This window comes from Arachis hypogaea, chromosome 7, assembly GCF_003086295.3.
Source record: "Arachis hypogaea cultivar Tifrunner chromosome 7, arahy.Tifrunner.gnm2.J5K5, whole genome shotgun sequence".
In the NCBI taxonomy this organism is placed as follows: domain Eukaryota; kingdom Viridiplantae; phylum Streptophyta; class Magnoliopsida; order Fabales; family Fabaceae; genus Arachis; species Arachis hypogaea.
This window is the reverse complement of record NC_092042.1, coordinates 39,627,157-39,647,230: the sequence shown is the minus strand read 5'-3', so window position 1 is coordinate 39,647,230 and position 20,074 is coordinate 39,627,157. Positions and strand designations below refer to the sequence as shown.

At 39.2% G+C, this 20,074-nt stretch overlaps 1 non-coding gene across 1 annotated transcript; it reads right to left on the bottom strand.

Moving 5' to 3' along the window:
- Nucleotides 1-17,159: 17,159 nt before the first annotated feature.
- Nucleotides 17,160-17,263, bottom strand: LOC112704751 (small nucleolar RNA R71). Its single transcript, XR_003155359.1, has one exon. It is a non-coding gene; the product is annotated as a small nucleolar RNA R71 (small nucleolar RNA).
- Between the last annotated feature and the right edge of the window lie 2,811 nt (nt 17,264-20,074).

The window sequence follows — 20,074 nt, the reverse complement described above, 5'->3', positions numbered from 1 at the left end:
GCCTGGCTGGGCGTTTAACGCCCAAAAGGGTAGAGTTTTGGGCGTTAAACGCCAGAATGTGCACCATTCTGGGCGTTTAACGCCAGGATAGCACAAGAAGGAAGATTTTGTTTTCAAATCAAATTTTTTTTCAAGTTTTCAAAATTTTTCAAAATCAAATCTTTTTCAAATCATATCTTTTCAATCAAATCTTTTTCAAAATCAATTTCTTTCCTTTTTCAAAGATACTTGCTATCAATTAATGATTTGATTCAACAATTCAAGTATGTTGCCTTTTCTGTTGAGAAAGGTTTAATGTTTGAATCATATCTTTTCTTGTTAGCCAAGTTATTAATTTTTAAAATCAAATCTTTTTAAAATGTTTTTCAAATCATATCTTCTCAATCACATTTTTTTAAAATCAATCATATCTTTTTAATCACATCTTTTTCAAAATAGTTTTCAATCATATCTTTTTAATTTCTAATTTCAAAATCTTTTTCAAAAATCACTTAATTTCTTTTCCACTCTTTGTTTTCGAAAATCATTAAGTGTTTTTCAAAATGTTTTCAAAATCTTTTTAATTTTTCAAAAATTACTTCCCCTCTTCTCACATCTTTCTATTTATGGACTAACACTATTCCTTAATGCTTAATTCGAACTCCATCTTTCTTGATAAGTTCGAATTTTCTACCTCTCCCTTCCATTTTTCTTTTCCTCTGACATCTCAAGGAATCTCTATACTGTGACATAAAGGATTCCACATTTTATTGTTCTCTTCTCTTTCATATGAGCAGGAGCAAAGACAAAAGCATTCTTGTTGAGGCTGATCCTGAACCTGAAAGGACCTTAAAGCGAAAGCTAAGAGAAGCTAAGGCACAATTCTCTGTGGAGGACCTAACAGAAATCTTCAAAGAAGAAGACCCCATGGTAGCCGAAAACAACAACAATGCCAACAATGCAAGGAAGGTGCTGGGTGACTTTACTGCACCTACTCCCGACTTCTATGGGAGAAGCATCTCTATCCCTGCCATTGGAGCAAACAACTTTGAGCTTAAGCCTCAATTAGTTTCTCTAATGCAACAGAATTGCAAGTTTCATGGACTTCCATTGGAAGATCCTCATCAGTTCTTAGCTGAATTCTTGCAAATCTGTGACACTGTCAAGACTAATGGGGTTGACCCTGAGGTCTACAGACTTATGCTATTCCCTTTTGCTGTAAGAGACAAAGCTAGGATATGGTTGGATTCACAACCTAAAGAAAGTCTGAACTCTTGGGAAAAGCTAGTCAATGCCTTCTTGGCAAAGTTCTTTCCACCTCAAAAATTGAGTAAGCTTAGAGTGGAAGTCCAAACCTTCAGACAGAAGGAAGGAGAATCCCTCTATGAAGCTTGGGAAAGATACAAACAATTAATCAGAAAGTGTCCATCTGACATGCTTTCTGAATGGAGCATCATAGGTATTTTCTATGATGGCCTCTCTGAACTGTCCAAGATGTCTTTGGATAGCTCTGCTGGAGGATCTCTTCATTTGAAGAAGATGCCTACAGAAGCTCAAGAACTAATTGAAATGGTTGCAAATAATCAATTCATGTACACTTCTGAAAGGAATCCTGTGAACAATGGGGCTAATCAGAAGAAAGGAGTTCTTGAGATTGATACTCTGAATGTCATATTGGCTCAGAACAAAATATTGACTCAGCAAGTCAATATGATTTCTCAAAGTCTGTCTGGAATGCAAAATGCACCAGGTAGTACTAATGAAGCTTCATCTGAAGAAGAAGCTTATGATCCTGAGAACCCTTCAATGGAAGAGGTGAATTACATGGGAGAACCCTATGGAAACACCTATAATCCTTCATGGAGAAATCACCCAAATCTCTCATGGAAGGATCAACAGAGACCTCAACAAGGTTTCAACAATAATAATGATGGAAGAAACAGGTTTAGCAATGGCAAGCCTTTTCCATCATCTTCTCAGCAACAGACAGAGAGTTCTAAGCAGAATACTTTTGACTTAGCAACCATGGTCTTTGATCTAATCAAAACCACTCAAAGTTTCATGACTGAAATAAGGTCCTCCATTAGAAACTTGGAAGGACAAGTGGGTCAGCTGAGCAAGAAAATTACTGAACTCCCTCATAGTACTCTTCCAAGCAATACAGAAGAAAATCCAAAAGGAGAGTGCAAAGCCATCAACATGGCCGAATTTGGAGAAGAGGAAGAGGCAGTGAACGCCACTGAGGAAGACCTCAATGGACGTCCACTGACCTCCAATGAGTTCCCCAATGAGGAACCATGGGAATCTGAGGCTCAAAATGAGACCATAGAGATTCCATTGGACTTACTTCTGCCATTCATGAGCTCTGATGAGTATTCTTCCTCTGAAGAGGATGAGTGTGTCACTAAAGAGCAAGTTGCTAAATACCTTGGAGCAATCATGAAGCTAAATGACAAGTTATTTGGAAATGAGACTTGGGAGGATGAACCCCCTTTGCTCACCAAAGAACTGGATGGCTTGTCTAGGCAGAAATTACCTCAAAAGAGACAGGATCCTGGGAAGTTTTCAATACCTTGTACCATAGGCACCATGACCTTCAAGAAGGCCTTGTGTGACCTAGGGTCAAGTGTAAACCTCATGCCTCTCTCTGTAATGGAGAAGCTAGGGATCTTTGAGGTGCAAGCTGCTAAAATCTCACTAGAGATGGCAGACAACTCAAGAAAACAAGCTCATGGACTTGTAGAGGATGTTCTGGTAAAAGTTGAAGACCATTACATCCCTGCTGATTTCATAGTCCTAGAGACTGGGAAGTGCATGGATGAATCCATCATCCTTGGCAGACCCTTCCTAGCCACAGCAAAGGCTGTGATTGATGTTGATAGAGGAGAATTGATCTTTCAAGTAAATGAAGAATCCTTTGTGTTTAAGGCTCAAGGATATCCCTCTGTCACCATGGAGAGGAAGCATGAAGAGTTTCTCTCAAAACAGAGTCAAACAGAGCCCCCACAGTCAAATTCTAAGTTTGGTGTTGGGAGGCCACAACCAAATTCTAAGTTTGGTGTTGAACCCCCACATTCAAACTCTAAGTTTGGTGTTGGGAGGTTCCCAACATTGCTCTGAGCATCTCTGAGGCTCCATGAGAGCCCTCTGTCAAGCTACTGACATTAAAGAAGCGCTTGTTGGGAGGCAACCCAATGTTATGTTTTTATCTATTTTCCTTTGTTATTTTATGTTTTCTGTAGGTTGATGATCATGAGAAGTCACAAAATCAATTGAAAAAGTAAAAACAGAATGAAAAATAGAAAGAAAAACAGCACACCCTGGAGGAGGATCCTGCTGGCGTTTAAATGCCAGTAAGGCTTGCAGATGGGCGTTTAACGCCCAGTCTGGCACCATTCTGGGCGTTTAACGCCAGAAAGGGGCACCAGACTGGCGTTAAACGCCAGAAAAGGGCAAGAACTTGGCGTTAAACGCCAGAAATGGGCACCAGTGATGAGCGGATATTTTATACGCTTTTTGGGGGTAATTTCATGTAGATTTTAGTATGTTTTAATTAGTTTTTAGTAGAATATTATTAGTTTTTAGGCAAAAATCATATTTCTGGACTTTACTATGAGTTTGTGTGTTTTTCTGTGATTTCAGGTAATTTCTGGCTGAAATTGAGGGAGTTGAGCAAAAATCTGAGTTAGGCTGAAAAAGGACTGCTGATGCTGTTGGATCCTGACCTCCCTGTACTCGGAATGGAATTTTTGGAGCTCCAGGAGTTCCGTTGGCGCGCTCTTAACGGTGTTGGAAAGTAGACATCCAGGGCTTTCCAGCAATATATAATACTCCATACTTTGAGCGAAGATAGACGACGTAACTTGGCGTTGAACGCCAAGTACATGCTGCTGTCTGGAGTTAAACGCCAGAAACACGTCATGATCCGGAGTTGAACGCCCAAAACACGTTATAACTTGGAGTTCAACTCCAAGAAAAGCCTCAGCTCGTGGATAGCTTTAGTCTCAGCCCCAGCACACACCAAGTGGGCCCCAGAAGTGGATTTCTGCACCAATTATCTTAGTTTACTCATATTCTGTAAACCAAGGTTACTAGTTTACTATTTAAACAACTTTTAGAGACTAATCTTATACCTCATGACATTTTCAGATCTGAATTACATACTTTTTGATGGCATGAGTCTCTAAACTCCATTGTTGGGGGTGAGGAGCTCTGCAGCATCTTGATGAATTAATACAATTACTTCGTTTTCCATTTAAACACGCTTGTTCTTATCTAAGATGTTCATTCGTGCTTAATTATGGAGAAGGTGATGATCCGTGACACTCATCACCTTCCTCAATCCATGAACGTGTGCCTGACAACCACCTCCGTTCTACATCAGATTGAATAAGTATCTCATAGATTCCTTAATCAGAATCTTCGTGGTATAAGCCGGATTGATGGCGGCATTCATGAGAATCCGGAAAGTCTAAACCTTGTCTGTGGTATTTCGAGTAGGATTCTGGGATTGAATGACTGTGACGGGCTTCAAACTCTTGAAGGCTGGGCGTTAGTGACAGACGCAAAAGAATCAATGGATTCTATTCCAACCTGATTGAGAACCGACAGATGATTAGCCGTGCTGTGACAGAGCATAGGAACGTTTTCACTGAGAGGATGGGAAGTAGCCATTGACAACGGTGACACCCTACATAGAGCTTGCCATGGAAGGGACCTTGCGTGTGGGAAGAGGATTTCAAGGAAAAGTAGAAATTCAGAAGGACAAAGCATCTCCAAAACTCCAACAGATTCTCCATTAATAAAGTAACAATTTCTTATTCCAAATACTTTGACTTCTTACAATTAAATCCAATCAATTTTATTGACATCCTGACTAAGACTAATAAAATAAACATAGTCTACTTCAAACCAATAATCTCCGTGGGATCGACCCTTACTCACGTAAGGTATTACTTGGATGACCCAGTGCACTTGCTGGTTAGTTGTGCGAATCACAAATTCGTGCACCAACCAGCCCGGCGTTTAACGACAGAATTGGCACAAAGAGCAATTTTTGCTCGCCACTTGGTGCATGGATAACTTTTCCTTGACACCTCAGGATCTGTGGACCCCACAGGATCCCCACCTACCCCACCACTCTCTCTCTTCTTCACCCATTCACCAATCACCTCAACACCTCTTCCCCAAAAACCCTTCACCTATCAAATCCCATCTTTGTCTTCACCACTCACATCCATCCTTCATAAAACCCCACCTACCTTACCATTCAAATTCAAACCACTTTCCCTCCCAAACTCACCCTCCCATAACCGAACCATAACCCTTCCCCTACCCCTATATAAAGCCATCTCCATCTCCTCTATTTCTTCTTCTTCTACTCTCTTCTTTCTTCTTTTGCTCGAGGACGAGCAAACCTTTTATGTTTGGTGTGGTAAAAGAATTGCTTTTTGTTTTTCCATAACCATTTATGGCATCTAAGGCCGGAGAAACCTCTAGAAAGAGGAAAGGGAAGGCAAAAGCTTCCACCTCCGAGTCATGGGAGATGGAGAGATTCATCTCAAGGGTGCATCAAGACCACTTCTATGAAGTTGTGGCCTTGAAGAAGGTAATCCCCAAGATCCCTTTCAAACTCAAAAAGGGTCAACTTTGATCAAAGGTTGGACCAAGTCCTCATAGACATCTGTGAAGAGGGCGCTCAATGGAAAAGAAAGGGAAGCCGAGTCAACTAAGAAGGAATGACCTCAAGCCCATCACTAAGAAAAGGATGAAGCAAACAAGAGACCCCTCTCATCATGAAATCCCTGAGATGCCTCAAGGGATGCACTTTCCTCCACAAAACTATTGGGAGCAACTGAACACCTCCCTAGGAGAATTAAGTTCCAACATGGGACAACTAAGGGTGGAGCACCAAGAACATTCCATTCTCCTCCATGAAATTAGAGAAGATCAAAGAATCATGAGAGAGGAGCAATTAAGACAAGGAAGAGACATTGAGGAGCTCAAGCACTCCATAGGATCTTCAAGAGGAAGAACAAGCCGCCATCACTAAGGTGGACCCGTTCTTTAATTTCCTTGTTCTTTATTTTCCTGTTTTTCGAAAATCATGCTTATGTTTATCTATGTTTGTGTCTTGTGATCATTAGTGTCTTAGTGTCTATGCCTTAAAGTTATGAATGTCCTATGAATCCATCACCTTTCTTGAATGAAAAATGTTCTTAATTGAAAAAGAAAAGAATTGCATGAATTTTGAATTTTATAATAGTTTAATTATTTTGATGTGGTGGCAATACTTTTGTTTTCTGAATGTATGCTTAAACAGAGCATATGTCTTTTGAATTTGTGGTTCATGAATGTTGGCTCTTGAAAGAATGATGAAAAAGGAGACATGTTACTGAGGATCTGAAAAATCATTAAAAATGATTCTTGAAGCAAGAAAAAGCAGTGAATACAAAAAAGAAAGAAAGAGAAAAACGAAAAAAAGAGGAGAAAAGAAAACGAAAAGAAAAGAGAAAGAAGAAAAAAATAAAAGTTGTGATCCAAGGCAAAAAGAGTGTGCTTAAGAACCCTGGACACCTCTAATTGGGGACTCTAGCAAAGCTGAGTCACAATCTGAAAAGGTTCACCCAATTCTGTGTCTGTGGCATGTGTGTATCCGGTGGTAATACTGGAAGACAGAGTGCTTTGGGCCACGGCCAAGACTCATAAAGTGGCTGTGTTCAAGAATCATCATACTTAACTAGGAGAATCAATGACACTATCTGGATTCTGAGTTCCTAAAGAAGCCAATCATTCTGAATTTCAAAGGATAGAGTGAGATGCCAAAACTATTCAGAGGCAAAAAGCTAAAAGTGCCGCTCATCTAATTAATACTGATCTTCATAGATGTTTTTGGAATTCATTGCATATTCTCTTTTTTTTATCTTATTTGATTTTCAGTTGCTTGGGGACAAGCAACAATTTAAGTTTGGTGTTGTGATGAGCGGATAATTTGTACGCTTTTTGGCATTGTTTTTAGTATGTTTTTAGTATGATCTAGTTAGTTTTTAGTATATTTTTATTAGTTTTTAGTTAAAATTCACTTTTCTGGACTTTACTATGAGTTTGTGTATTTTTCTGTGATTTCAGGTATTTTCTGTCTGAAATTGAGGGACCTGAGCAAAAATCTGATTCAGAGACTAAAAAGGACTGCAGATGCTGTTGGATTCTGACCTCCCTGCACTCGAAGTAAATTTTCTGGAGCTACAGAAGCCCAATTGGCGCGCTCTCAACGGCGTTAAAAGGTAGACATCCTGGGCTTTCCAGCAATATATGATAGTTTATACTTTGCCCAAGATTTGATGGCCCAACCCGGCGTTCAAAGTCACCCTCAGAATTCCCAGCGTTAAACGCTGGAACTGGCACAAGGATGGGAGTTAAACGCCCAAACTGGCATAAAAGCTGGCGTTTAACTCCAAGAAGAGTCTCTACAGGAAAATGCTTCAATGCTCAGCCCAAGCACACACCAAGTGGGCCCGGAAGTGGATTTTTTTGTCATTTACTCATCTCTGTAAACCCTAGGCTACTAGTTCTCTATATATAGGACCTTTTACTATTGTATTTTCATCTTGGTTCTTCTGGTTCCCTCTCTGGGGCCGACGCCAATGATCACACTATCACTTATGTATTTTCAACGGTGGAGTTTCTACACACCATAGATTAAGGTGTGGAGCTCTGCTGTACCTCGAGTATTAATGCAATTACTATTGTTCTTCTATTCAATTCCGCTTGTTCTTGTTCTAAGATATTCATTTGCACCCAAGAACATGATGAATGTGATGATTATGTGACACTCGTCATCATTCTCACCTATGAATGAGTACCTGACAACCACTTCTGTTCTACAAGCAAACAAGGCTCTAATATTTATCTCTTGGATTTCTTAACCGGAATCTTCGTGGTATAAGCTAGAATTGATGGCGGCATTCAAGAGAATCCGGAAGGTCTAAACCTTGTCTGTGGTATTCTGAGTAGGATTCAATGATTGAATGACTGTGACGAGCTTCAAACTCGCGATTGTGGGGCGTTAGTGATAGACGCAAAAGAATCACTGGATTCTATTCCGACATGATCGAGAACCGACAGCTGGATAGCCGTGCCGTGACAGGGTGCGTTGAACATTTCCACTGAGAGGATGGGAGGTAGCCACTGACAACGGTGAAACCCTTGCATACAGCTTGCCATGGAAAGGAGTAAGAAGGATTGGATGAAGACAGTAGGAAAGCAGAGAGACAGAAGGAACCAAGCATCTTCATACGCTTATCTGAAATTCCCACCAATGAATTGCATAAGTATCTCTATCTTTATCTTTATGTTTATTCGTATATCACCTATACCCATTTGAGTTTGCCTGACTAAGATTTACAAGGTGACCATAGCTTGCTTCATACCAACAATCTCTGTGGGATCGACCCTTACTCGCGTAAGGTTTATTACTTGGACGACCCAGTACACTTGCTGGTTAGTTGTGCGAAGTTGTAGTGATCACAATTTCGTCCACCATTCCTCATTGGGGAACTCAGTGGAGGCCAGTGGACGTCCATTGAGGTCTTCCTCAGTGGCGTTCACTGCCTCTTCCTCCTCTCCACATTCGGCCGTGTTGATGGCCTTGCACTCTCCTTTTGGATTTTCTTCTGTATTGCTTGGAAGAGGACTAGGAGGGAGTTCAGTAATTGTCTTGCTCAGCTGTCCCACTTGTGCCTCCAAGTTTCTAATGGATAACCTTGTTTCATTCATGAAACTTTGAGTGGTTTTGATCAGATCAGAGACCATGGTTGCTAGGTCAGAGTGGTTCTGCTTAGAATTCTCTGTCTGTTGCTGAGAAGATGATGGGAAAGGCTTGCCATTGCTAAACCTGTTTCTTCCACCATTATTGTTGTTGAAACCTTGTTGAGGTCTCTGTTGATCCTTCCATGAGAAATTTGGATGATTTCTCCATGAAGAATTATAGGTGTTTCCATAGGGTTCTCCTAGGTAATTCACCTCTTCCATTGAAGGGTTCTCAGGATCATAAGCTTCTTCTTCAGATGAAGCATCCTTAGTACTTCCAGGTGCATTTTGCATTCCAGACAGACGTTGAGAAATCAAATTGACTTGCTGAGTCAATATTTTATTCTGAGCCAATATGGCATTCAGAGTATCAATCTCAAGAATTCCTTTCTTCTGATTTGTCCCATTGTTCACAGGATTCCTTTCAGAAGTGTACATGAATTGGTTATTTGCAACCATTTCAATTAGTTCTTGAGCTATCCAAAGACATCTTGGATAGTTCAGAGCTATCCAAAGACATCTTGGATAGTTCAGAGAGACCATCATAGAAAATACCTATGATGCTCCATTCAGAAAGCATGTCAAAGGGACACTTTCTGATTAGTTGTTTGTATCTTTCCCAGGCTTCATAGAGGGATTCTCCTTCCTTCTGTCTGAAGGTTTGGACTTCCACTCTAAGCTTACTCAATTTTTGAGGTGGAAAGAACTTTGCCAAGAAGGCATTGACTAGCTTTTCCCAAGAGTTCAGGCTTTCTTTAGGTTGTGAGTCCAACCATGTCCTAGCTCTGTCTCTTATAGAAAAAGGGAATAGCATAAGTCTGTAGACCTCAGGGTCAACCTCATTAGTCTTGACAGTGTCACAGATTTGCAAGAATTCAGCTAAGAACTGATGAGGATCTTCCAATGGAAGTCCATGGAACTTGCAATTCTATTGCATTAGAGAAACTAATTGAGGCTTAAGCTCAAAGTTATTTGCTCCAATGGCAGGGATAGAGATGCTTCTCCCATAGAAGTCGGGAGTAGGTGCAGTAAAGTCACCCAGCATCTTCCTTGCATTGTTGGCATTGTTGTTATTTTCGGCTGCCATGGGTTCTTCTTTGAAGATTTCTGTTAGATCCTCTACAGAGAGTTGTGCCTTAGCTTCTCTTAGCTTTCGCTTCAAAGTCCTTTCAGGTTCAGGGTCAGCTTCAACAAGAATGCCTTTGTCTTTGTTCCTGCTCATATGAAAGAGAAGAGAACAAGAAAATATGGAATCCTCTATGTCACAGTATAGAGATTCCTTGAGGTGTCAGAGAAAAAGAAAATTAGAAGGAAGAGGTAGAAGAATTCGAACTTAGTCAGATAGAGTTCGAATTGTGCATTGAGGAGGAGTGGTACTCCATAAATAGAAGGATGCGAGAAGAGGGGAAGAAATTTCAAAAATTAAATTAAAAAGATTTTAAAAACATTTTGAAAAACTTTAATTGATTTTCGAAAACCAAGAGTGGGAAAGAAATCAAGTAATTTTTGAAAAAAATTTTGAAATTAGAATTTAAAAAGATATGATTGAAAACTATTTTGAAAAAGATGTGATTAAAAAGATTTGATTGAAAAGTTATGCTTTTAAAAAGATATGATTGAAATGATATGATTTGAAAACAATTTTAAAAAGATTTGATTTTAAAAATTAATGACTTGCCTAACAAGAAAAGATATGATTCAAACATTAAACCTTCCTCAACAGAAAAGGTAACATACTTGAAATGTTGAATCAAATCATTAATTGATAGCAAGTATCTTTGAAAAAGGAAAGAAATTGATTTTGAAAAAGATTTGATTGAAAAGATATGATTTGAAAAAGATTTGATTTTGAAAAACTTTGAAAACTTGAAAAAAAAATTGATTTGAAAACAAAATCCTCCCTCTTGTGCCATCCTGGCGTTAAACGCCCAGAATGGTGCACATTCTGGCGTTTAACGCCCAAAGCTCTACCCGTTTGGGCATTAAACGCCCAACCAGGTACCCTGGCTGGCGTTTAAACGCCAGTCTGTCCTTCTTCACTGGGCGTTTCGATCGCCCAGCTTTTTCTGTATAATTTCTCTGTATTATTGACTTGAAAATAGAACCAAGATCAAATAAACAATGCATGCAAGACACCAAACTTAAAATAAGACACTAGACTCAAACAAGAAACATAAAATATTTTTGGTTTTTATGATTTTGTAATTTTTTTTGTTTTTTCAAAAATTAAGTGGAAAAAAAAATAAAGGTATCAAAATTCTTAATGAGAATTCCAGGAATCATGCAATGTTAGTCTAAAGCTTTAGTCTAAAGGAATTAGACATGGATAGCCAAGCTTCAGCAGGACATTGCATTCAAGAGCTAAATTGATGAGAATCAATTAGCTTTGGTGATGATAAGAACATCACCTTGAAACACTAGAATTCATTCTTAAGAACTCTGAAGAAAAAAATACCTAATCTAAGCAACAAGATGAACCGTCAGTTGTCCATACTCGAAACAATCCCCGGCAACGGCGCCAAAAACTTGGTGCACGAAATTGTGATCACTACTTTTCACAACTCAAATAATCACTAGTAATGGCCCCAAAGACTTGGTGCTCAATACCATGGCATAAACACAACTTCGCACAACTAACCAGCAAGTGCACTGGGTCGTCCAAGTAATAAACCTTACGCGAGTAAGGGTCGATCCCACGGAGATTGTTGGTATGAAGCAAGCTATAGTCACCTTGTAAATCTTAGTCAGGCAGACTCAAATGGGTATGGGTGATATATGAATAAAACATAAAGATAAAGATAGAGATACTTATGTAATTCATTGGTGAGAACTTCAGATAAGCGAATGGAGATGCTTTGTCCCTTCCGTCTCTCTGCTTTCCTACTGTCTTCATCCAATCCTTCTTACTCCTTTCCATGGCAAGCTTATGCAAGGGTTTCACCGTTGTCAGTGGCTACCTCCCATCCTCTCAGTGGAAATGTTCAACGCACCCTGTCATGGCACGGCTATCCAGCTGTCGGTTCTCGATCATGTCGGAATAGAATCCAGTGATTCTTTTGCGTCTGTCACTAACGCCCCACAATCGCGAGTTTGAAGCATGTCACAGTCATTCAATCATTGAATCCTACTCTGAATACCACAGACAAGGTTAGACCTTCCGGATTCTCTTGAATGCCGCCATCAGTTCTAGCCTATACCACGAAGACTCTGATCTCACAGAATGGCTGGCTCGGTTGTCAGGCGAGCGCTCGGTTGTCAGGCGATCAACCATGCGTCGTGTATCAGGAATCCAAGAGATATTCACTCAATCAAAGGTAGAACGGAGGTGGTTGTCAGTCACACGTTCATAGGTGAGAATGATGATGAGTGTCACGGATCATCACATTCATCAAGTTGAAGAACAAGTGATATCTTGGAACAAGAACAAGCGGAATTGAATAGAAGAACAATAGTAATTGCATTAATACTCGAGGTACAGCAGAGCTCCACACCTTAATCTATGGTGTGTAGAAACTCCACCGTTGAAAATACATAAGAACAAGGTCTAGGCATGGCCGTGAGGCCAGCCTCCCAAAGAGGGTTCAATCATAAAACCATGATCAAAAGATTGAAAATACAATAGTAAGAGGTCCTATTTATAGGGAACTAGTAGCTTAAGAATTACAAAGATGAGTAAATGACATAAAAATCCACTTCCGGGCCCACTTGGTGTGTGCTTGGGCTGAGCATTGAAGCATTTTTGTGTAGAGACTTCTCTTGGAGTTAAACGCCAGCTTTTGTGCCAGTTTGGGCGTTTAACTCCCACTTTGGTGCCAGTTCCGGCGTTTAACGCTGGGAATTCTGAAGGTGACTTTGAACGCCGGTTTGGGTCATCAAATCTTGGGCAAAGTATGCACTATCATATATTGCTGGAAAGCCCAGGATGTCTACTTTCCAACGCCGTTGAGAGCTCGCCAATTGAGCTTCTGTAGCTCTAGAAAATATACTTCGAGTTCAGGGAGGTCAGAATCCAACAGCATCTGCAGTCCTTTTCAGTCTCTGAATCAGATTTTTGCTCAGGTCCCTCAATTTCAACCAGAAAATACCTGAAATCACAGAAAAACACACAAACTCATAGTAAAGTCCAGAAAAGTGAATTTTAATTAAAAACTAATAAAAATATACTAAGAACTAACCAAATCATACTAAAAACATACTAAAAACAATGCCAAAAAGCGTATAAATTATCCGCTCATCATGTGACATGAAGAAATATTAGGTATGTGAATTCTAAATTAGGCGCCTTTTAGAACACACATTAGCATAGAAGGGTGATGTCACAAAAGAAGCATGCACTTCACTTGTCCTAGTGTGCTTGAGATGCTTTAAGTAAACTTGTAAAGTTAAACAAGCATTAAAGAGGCATGAAAGCATTCAAGCGAAAAATGTATGGATGCATATAACCATGAAACTCAATGCATTAAGGTAAATGCACAGCATCATCCATCAAGAGGTTGCTTAATCAAGGAAATTGAGTCAAATCACATGGTGACCAAATCATGCAATTCAAAAAGATTAAACATGCTTGAAGGCAAATCTAGTGTACTTGGTGTTCACCAAATGAAGTCTGAAGAACTCAAAACCAAGTAGCGAAATATAACCTCAATAATAGAATCCAACAATGGAAATTCACAACAATCATGCTAAATAGCATGTAATTAATGATAAGCAGCAATGTATAGTAAACACAATTAGTAATCCAACACTTATAATGAAAAGGGAAAATGAAATGAAAACTAAACTAAGTAACTACTTTACTAAATGGTTATATGTGGTGTTTGGAAGTGTTAGATGAGGGGAGAAGAAGGAAAGAAGAAAGGAGGAGGAAAGAAATGGAAAGAGGAGAAGAAAAGAAATGTAGTGAATGAAGGACATCCGCGCGTACGCGCGCATGGCCCACGCGCGCGAATGGTGGTGCAATGGACGCGACGTGTACGCATACATAGTGCATCCGTGTCAATGGCTTATTTCGAGATTGACGCGTACGCGTGATGAGCGGATAATTTATACGCTTTTTGGCATTGTTTTTAGGTAGTTTTTAGTATGATCTAGTTACTTTTAGGGATGTTTTCATTAGTTTTTATGCTAAATTTATATTTCTGGACTTTACTATGAGTTTATGTATTTTTCTGTGATTTTAGGTATTTTCTGGCTGAAATTGAGGGACCTGAGCAAAACTCTGAGAAGGAAGCTGACAAAGGACTGCTGATGCTGTTGGAATCTAACCTCCCTGCACTCGAAATGGATTTTCTGGAACTACAGAGCTTTAAATGGCGCGCTCTTAACAATGCTGGAAAGTAGACATCCAAAGCTTTTCAGCAATATATAATAGTCCATATTTTGTTCGAGATTAAATGACGTAAACTGGCGCTAAGCGCCAGTTCCATGCTGCATTCTGGAGTCAAACGTCAGAAACACGTCACGATCCAGAGTTGAACGCCCAAAACACGTTACAACTTGGCGTTCAACTCCAAGAGAAGCCTCAGCTCGTGAATAAATCTAGCTCAGCCCAAGCACACACCAAGTGGGTCCCGGAAGTGGATTTATGCATCAATTACTTACTTTTGTAAACCATAGTAGCTAGTCTAGTATAAATAGGACTTTTTACTATCATATTAGACATCTTGGTTCTATATTTGGATTTCTTATACCCTGGTTTTCGTTTTGGGGGCTGGCCATTCGGCCATGCCTGAACCTTGATCACATGTATTTTCAACAGTGGAGTTTCTACACACCATAGATTAAGGGTGTGGAGCTCTGCTGTACCTCAAGTTTTAATCCAATTACTACTATTTTCCATCCAATTCGATTTATTCCTGTTCTAAGATATTTGTTGCACTTCAACTTGACGAATGTGATGATCCGTGACACTCATCATCATTCTCACCTATGAACGCGCGTGACTGACAACCACTTCCGTTCTACCTTAGACCGGGTGCATATCTCTTGGATTCCTTAATCAGAATCTTTGTGGTATAAGCTAGAATTGATGGCGGCATTCATGGGAATCCAGAAAGTCTAACCTTGTCTGTGGTATTTTGAGTAGGATTCCGGGATTGAATGACTGTGACGAGCTTTAAACTCCTGAAGGCTGGGCGTTAGTGACAGACGCAAAAGAATCACTGGATTCTATTCCAACCTAATTGAGAACCGATAGATGATTAGCCGTGCTGTGACAGAGCATTTAGACCTTTTTCACTGAGAGGATGGGATGTAGCCATTAACAACGGTGATGCCCTACATACCGCTTGCCATAAAAAGGAGTGATGAAAAACTAGAAGGAAGAAGTAGGAAAGCAGAGATTCAGAAGGAACACAGCACCTCCATACACCTATCTGAAATTCCCACCATTGGATTACATGAGTAACTTTATCTTCATTTTATGTTTATTATTTATTATTAATTTTCAAAAATCCATAATCAATTACTATCCGCCTGACTGAGATTTACAAGGTGACCATAGCTTGCTCCATACCAACAATCTCTGTGGGATCGACCCTTACTCACGTAAGGTTTATTACTTGGACGACACAGTACACTTGCTGGTTAGTTGAGCGAAGTTGTGGAAAGAAAGTGTTGAGTTAATAGATGCACATACCAAAGTGCCATTGTTGATGTTTTCTTGTTTTGTGTCTTTTGTTGTTTTTCATGTGCATTTTTGCATTCATAGTGTCTAAGCATTAAAAATTTCTAAGTTTGGTGTCTTGCATGTTTTCTTTGCATCAAAAATTTGTTCTTGATGTTCATCATGATCTTCAAAGTATTCTTGGTGTTCATCTTGTCATTCATAGTGTTCTAGCATGCATAATTGGTTGTGATCCAAAATTTTCATGTTTTGGGTCATAATTGTGTTTTTCTTTCTCATCATTAAAAATTTAAAAATAAAAAATATCTTTTCCTTATTTCTCTCCAAATTTTCGAAAATTTGAGTTGACTTGGTCAAAAATTTTTAAAATTAGTTGTTTCTTACAAGTCAAGTCAAATTTTCAATTTTAAAAATCTTATCTTTTTAAAACTTTTTCAAAAATTAAATCTTTTTCATTTTTCTTATTAATTTTCGAAAATTCTTTAAAATATTTTTCAAAAAATCTTTTTCTTAATTTTATCTTAATTTTCGAAATTATGCTAACAATTAATGTGATTGATTCAAAAATTTGAAGTTTGTTATTTTCTTGTTAAGAAAGGTTCAATCTTTAAATTCTAGAATCTTATCTTTTAGTTTCTTGTTAGTTAAGTAATTAATTTTAATTTTAAAAATTAAATATTTTTCAACCATATCTTTTTATCATATCTTCTTATCTTATCTTTTTATCATATCTTTTTCAAAAATTTAATTTCAAAATATCTTATCTAACTTCTTATCTTCTTATCTTTTCAAATTTGACTTTAATATCTTTTTCAACTAACTATTTGACTTTTTGTTTGTTTCTTATCTTTTTCAAAACCACCTAACTACTTTTCTCTCTTTAATTTTCGAAAATATCTCATCTCTTTTTCAAAAATTCTTTTTAATTGTTTTAAATTTTAATTTTAATTATATCTTATCTTTAATTTTCGAAAATCATTAACTACTTTTTCAAAATTATTTTCGAATTCTCTCTCTTCTCTTCTTCTATTTATTTATTTATTTACTAACACTTCTCTTCACCTCTCTTCATCTCCAATCACTGCCTCTATCCTCACCCTTGTGTTTGGATTCTCAACTCTTATTCCTTTCTTCTTCTACTAATAATAAGGATCCTCTTTGTCTAGATATTGAGGATTCCTCTTCTTTTTTCTTTTTCTCTTCTCTTTCATATGAGCAGGAATAAGGAAAAAGGCACTCTTGTTGAAGCTGATCCTGAACCTGAAAGGACTCTGAAGAGAAAACTAAGAGAAGCTAAATTACAACAATCTAGAGGCAACCTTTCTGAAATTTTCGAACAAGAGAAGGAGATGGCAGCCGAACCCAAGAACAACAATGCAAGGAGGATGCTTGGTGGTTTTATTAACCCACGTCCAAGTTTGATGGAAGAAGCATCTCAATTCCTGTCATTGGAGCAAACAATTTTGAGCTGAAACCTCAATTAGTTGCTTTAATGCAACAGAACTGCAAGTTTCATGGACTTTCATCTAAAGATCCTTACCGGTCTTTAACTGAGTTCTTGCAGATTTGTGAGACTGTTAAGATGAATGGAGTAGATCCTGAAGTCTACAGGCTCATGCTTTTCCCTTTTGCTGTAAGAGACAGAGCTAGAACATGGTTGGACTCACAACCTAAAGATAACCTGGACTCCTGGGATAAGCTGGTCACGGCCTTCTTGGATAAATTCTTTCCTCCTCAAAAGCTGAGCAAGCTTAGAGTGGATGTTCAAACCTTCAAGCAAAAAGATGGTGAATCCCTCTATGAAGCTTGGGAAAGATACAAAAAAATGACCAAAAAGTGTCCTTCTGACATGTTTTCAGAATGGACCATATTAGATATATTCTATTATGGTCTATCTGAGTTTTCGAAGATGTCATTGGACCATTTTGCAGGTGGATCCATTCACCTGAAGAAAATGCCTGCAAAAGCTCAAGAACTTACTGAAATGGTTGCAAATAACCAATTCATGTACACTTCTGAGAGGAATTTCGTGAATAGTGGGACGCCTCAGAGGAAGGGAGTTCTTGAAATTGATGCTCTGAATGCCATATTGGCTCAGAACAAAGTGTTGACTCAGCAAGTCAACATGATTTCTCAAAGTCTGAATGGATGCCAAAATGCATCCAACAGTACTAAAGAGGCAGCTTCTGAAGAAGCTTATGATCCTGAGAACCCTGTAATGGCAGAGGTAAATTACATGGGTGAACCTCATGGAAATACCTATAATTCATCATGGAAAAATCATCTAAATTTCTCATGGAAGGATCAACAAAAGCCTCAACAAGGCTTTAATAATGGTGGAAGAAACAAGCTAAGCAATAACAAGCCTTTTCCATTATATTCTCAGCAACAGACTGAGAATTCTGAGCAGAGCCCCTCTAATTTAGCAAATCTAGTCTCTGATCTGTCAAAGGCCACTTTAAGTTTCATGAGTGAGACAAGATCCTCCATTAGAAATCTGGAGGCACAAGTGGGCCAGCTGAGTAAGAAAGTCATTGAAACTCCTCCCAGTATTCTCCGAAGCAATACAGAAGAGAATCCAAAAGGAGAGTGCAAGGCCATTGATGTAATCAATATGGCCAAATACACAAGGGAGGAGAAGGACGAAAATCCTAGTGAGGAAGACCTCCTGGGACGTCTCTCAAACAAGAAGGAGTTCCCTATTGAGGACCAAAAGGAATTTGAGGCTCATATAGAGACCATAGAGATTCCGCTGAATCTCCTTCTGCCATTCATGAGCTCTGAAGACTATTCTTCCTCAGAAAAGGATGAAGATATGACTGGAGAGCAAGTTGCTCAATATCTAGGAGCTATCATGAAGCTGAATGCCAAGTTGTTTGGTAATGAGATTTAGGAAGATGAACATCCCTTGCTCATTAGTGAACTAGATACGTGGGTTCAGAAAACTTTACCTCAAAAGAGACAAGATCTTTGTAAATTCTTAATACCCTGTACCATAGGCACCATGACCTTTAACAAGGCTCTGTGTGATCTGGGGGTCAGGGATAAATCTTATGCCACTCTCTGTAATGGAGAAACTAGGGATCATTGAGGTACAACCCGCCTTATTCTCATTAAAATTGGTAGACAAGTCAGTAAGACAAGCTTATGGATTAGTGGAGGATGTGTTAGTAAAGGTTAAAGGCCTTTACATCCCTACTAATTTCATAATCTTAGACACTAGGAAGGAAGAAGATGAATGCATCATCCTTGGAAGGCCTTTCCTAGCCACAGCAGAAGCTGTGATTGATGTTAACAGAGGAGAATTAGTCCTTCAATTGAATGGGGACTACCTTGTGTTTAAAGATCAAGGACCTTCCTCTATAACCATGGAGAGGAAGCATGAAAAGCTTCTCTCAGTACAGAGTCAAAAAGAGCCCCCACAGTCAAACTCTAAGTTTGGTGTTGGGAGGCCACAACCAAACTCTAAGTTTGGTGTTGAAAAGCCCCCACATTCAAACTCTAAGTTTAGTGTTGGGAGGCCCTCATCATGCTCTGAACATCTGTGAGGCTCCATGAGAGCCCATTATCAAGCTAGTGACATTAAAAGAGCGCTTATTGGGAGGCAACCCAATTTTTTTATTTATCTAATTCTCTTTTTATTGTTATTTTGTGTTTTTAGGTTCATGATCATGTGGAGTCACGAAAAAAATACTAAAGTTAAAAACAGAATAAAAAATTGTAGAAGAAAAATCACACCCTGGAGGAAGGACTTACTGGCGTTTAAATGCCAGTAAGGTGCATCTGGCTGGCGTTCAACGCCAGAACAGAGCATGGATCTGGCGCTGAACACCAGAAACAAGCAACATCCTGGTGTTTGGACGTCAGGAATATGCCCTGAGGAAAGCTGGCGCTGAACGCCAGTAACAAGCATGGAACTGGCGTTCAACGCCAGAAACATGCTGCACATGGGCGTTGAATGCCCAGAACGTGCATCACTTCGGCGTTTAAACGCCAGAATGGTATGCTAAGGCATTTTACATACCTAATTGGTGCAGGGATGTAAATTTTTGACACCTCAGGATCTGTGAACCCCACAAGATCATCTCAGGATCTGTGGATCCCACAGGATCCCCACCTAACATATTCCCACATTACCTCCTAATAATCCTATAACACACTTCCCCACAAAAAAAACCCTTCACCAATCACCTCAATCTCTCTTCCCAATTACCCCCTTCACCACTCACATCCATCCACTCTTCCCCATAAACCCCACCTACCTTTAAAATTCAAAAATCTTTCCCACCCAAACCCACCCTAAATGGCTGAACCTACCCTCTCTTCCCTCCCTATATAAAACCCTCCATTCTACTTCATTTTCACACAACACAACCCCCTCTTCTATACCTTGGCCAAATACACCTCCCCTCACTCTCCTCCATATTTTCTCTTCTTCTTTTTCTTTTCTTTCTTATCTTGCTCGAGGGCGAGCAATATTTTAAGTTTGGTGTGGTAAAAGCATAAGCTTTTTGTTTTTCCATTACCATTAATGGCACCTAAGGCCGGAGAATCCTCTAGAAAAGGGAAAGGGAAGACAAAAGCTTCCACCTCTGAGTCATGGGAGATGGAAAGATTCATCTCCAAAGCCCATCAAGACCACTTCTATGATGTTGTGGAAAA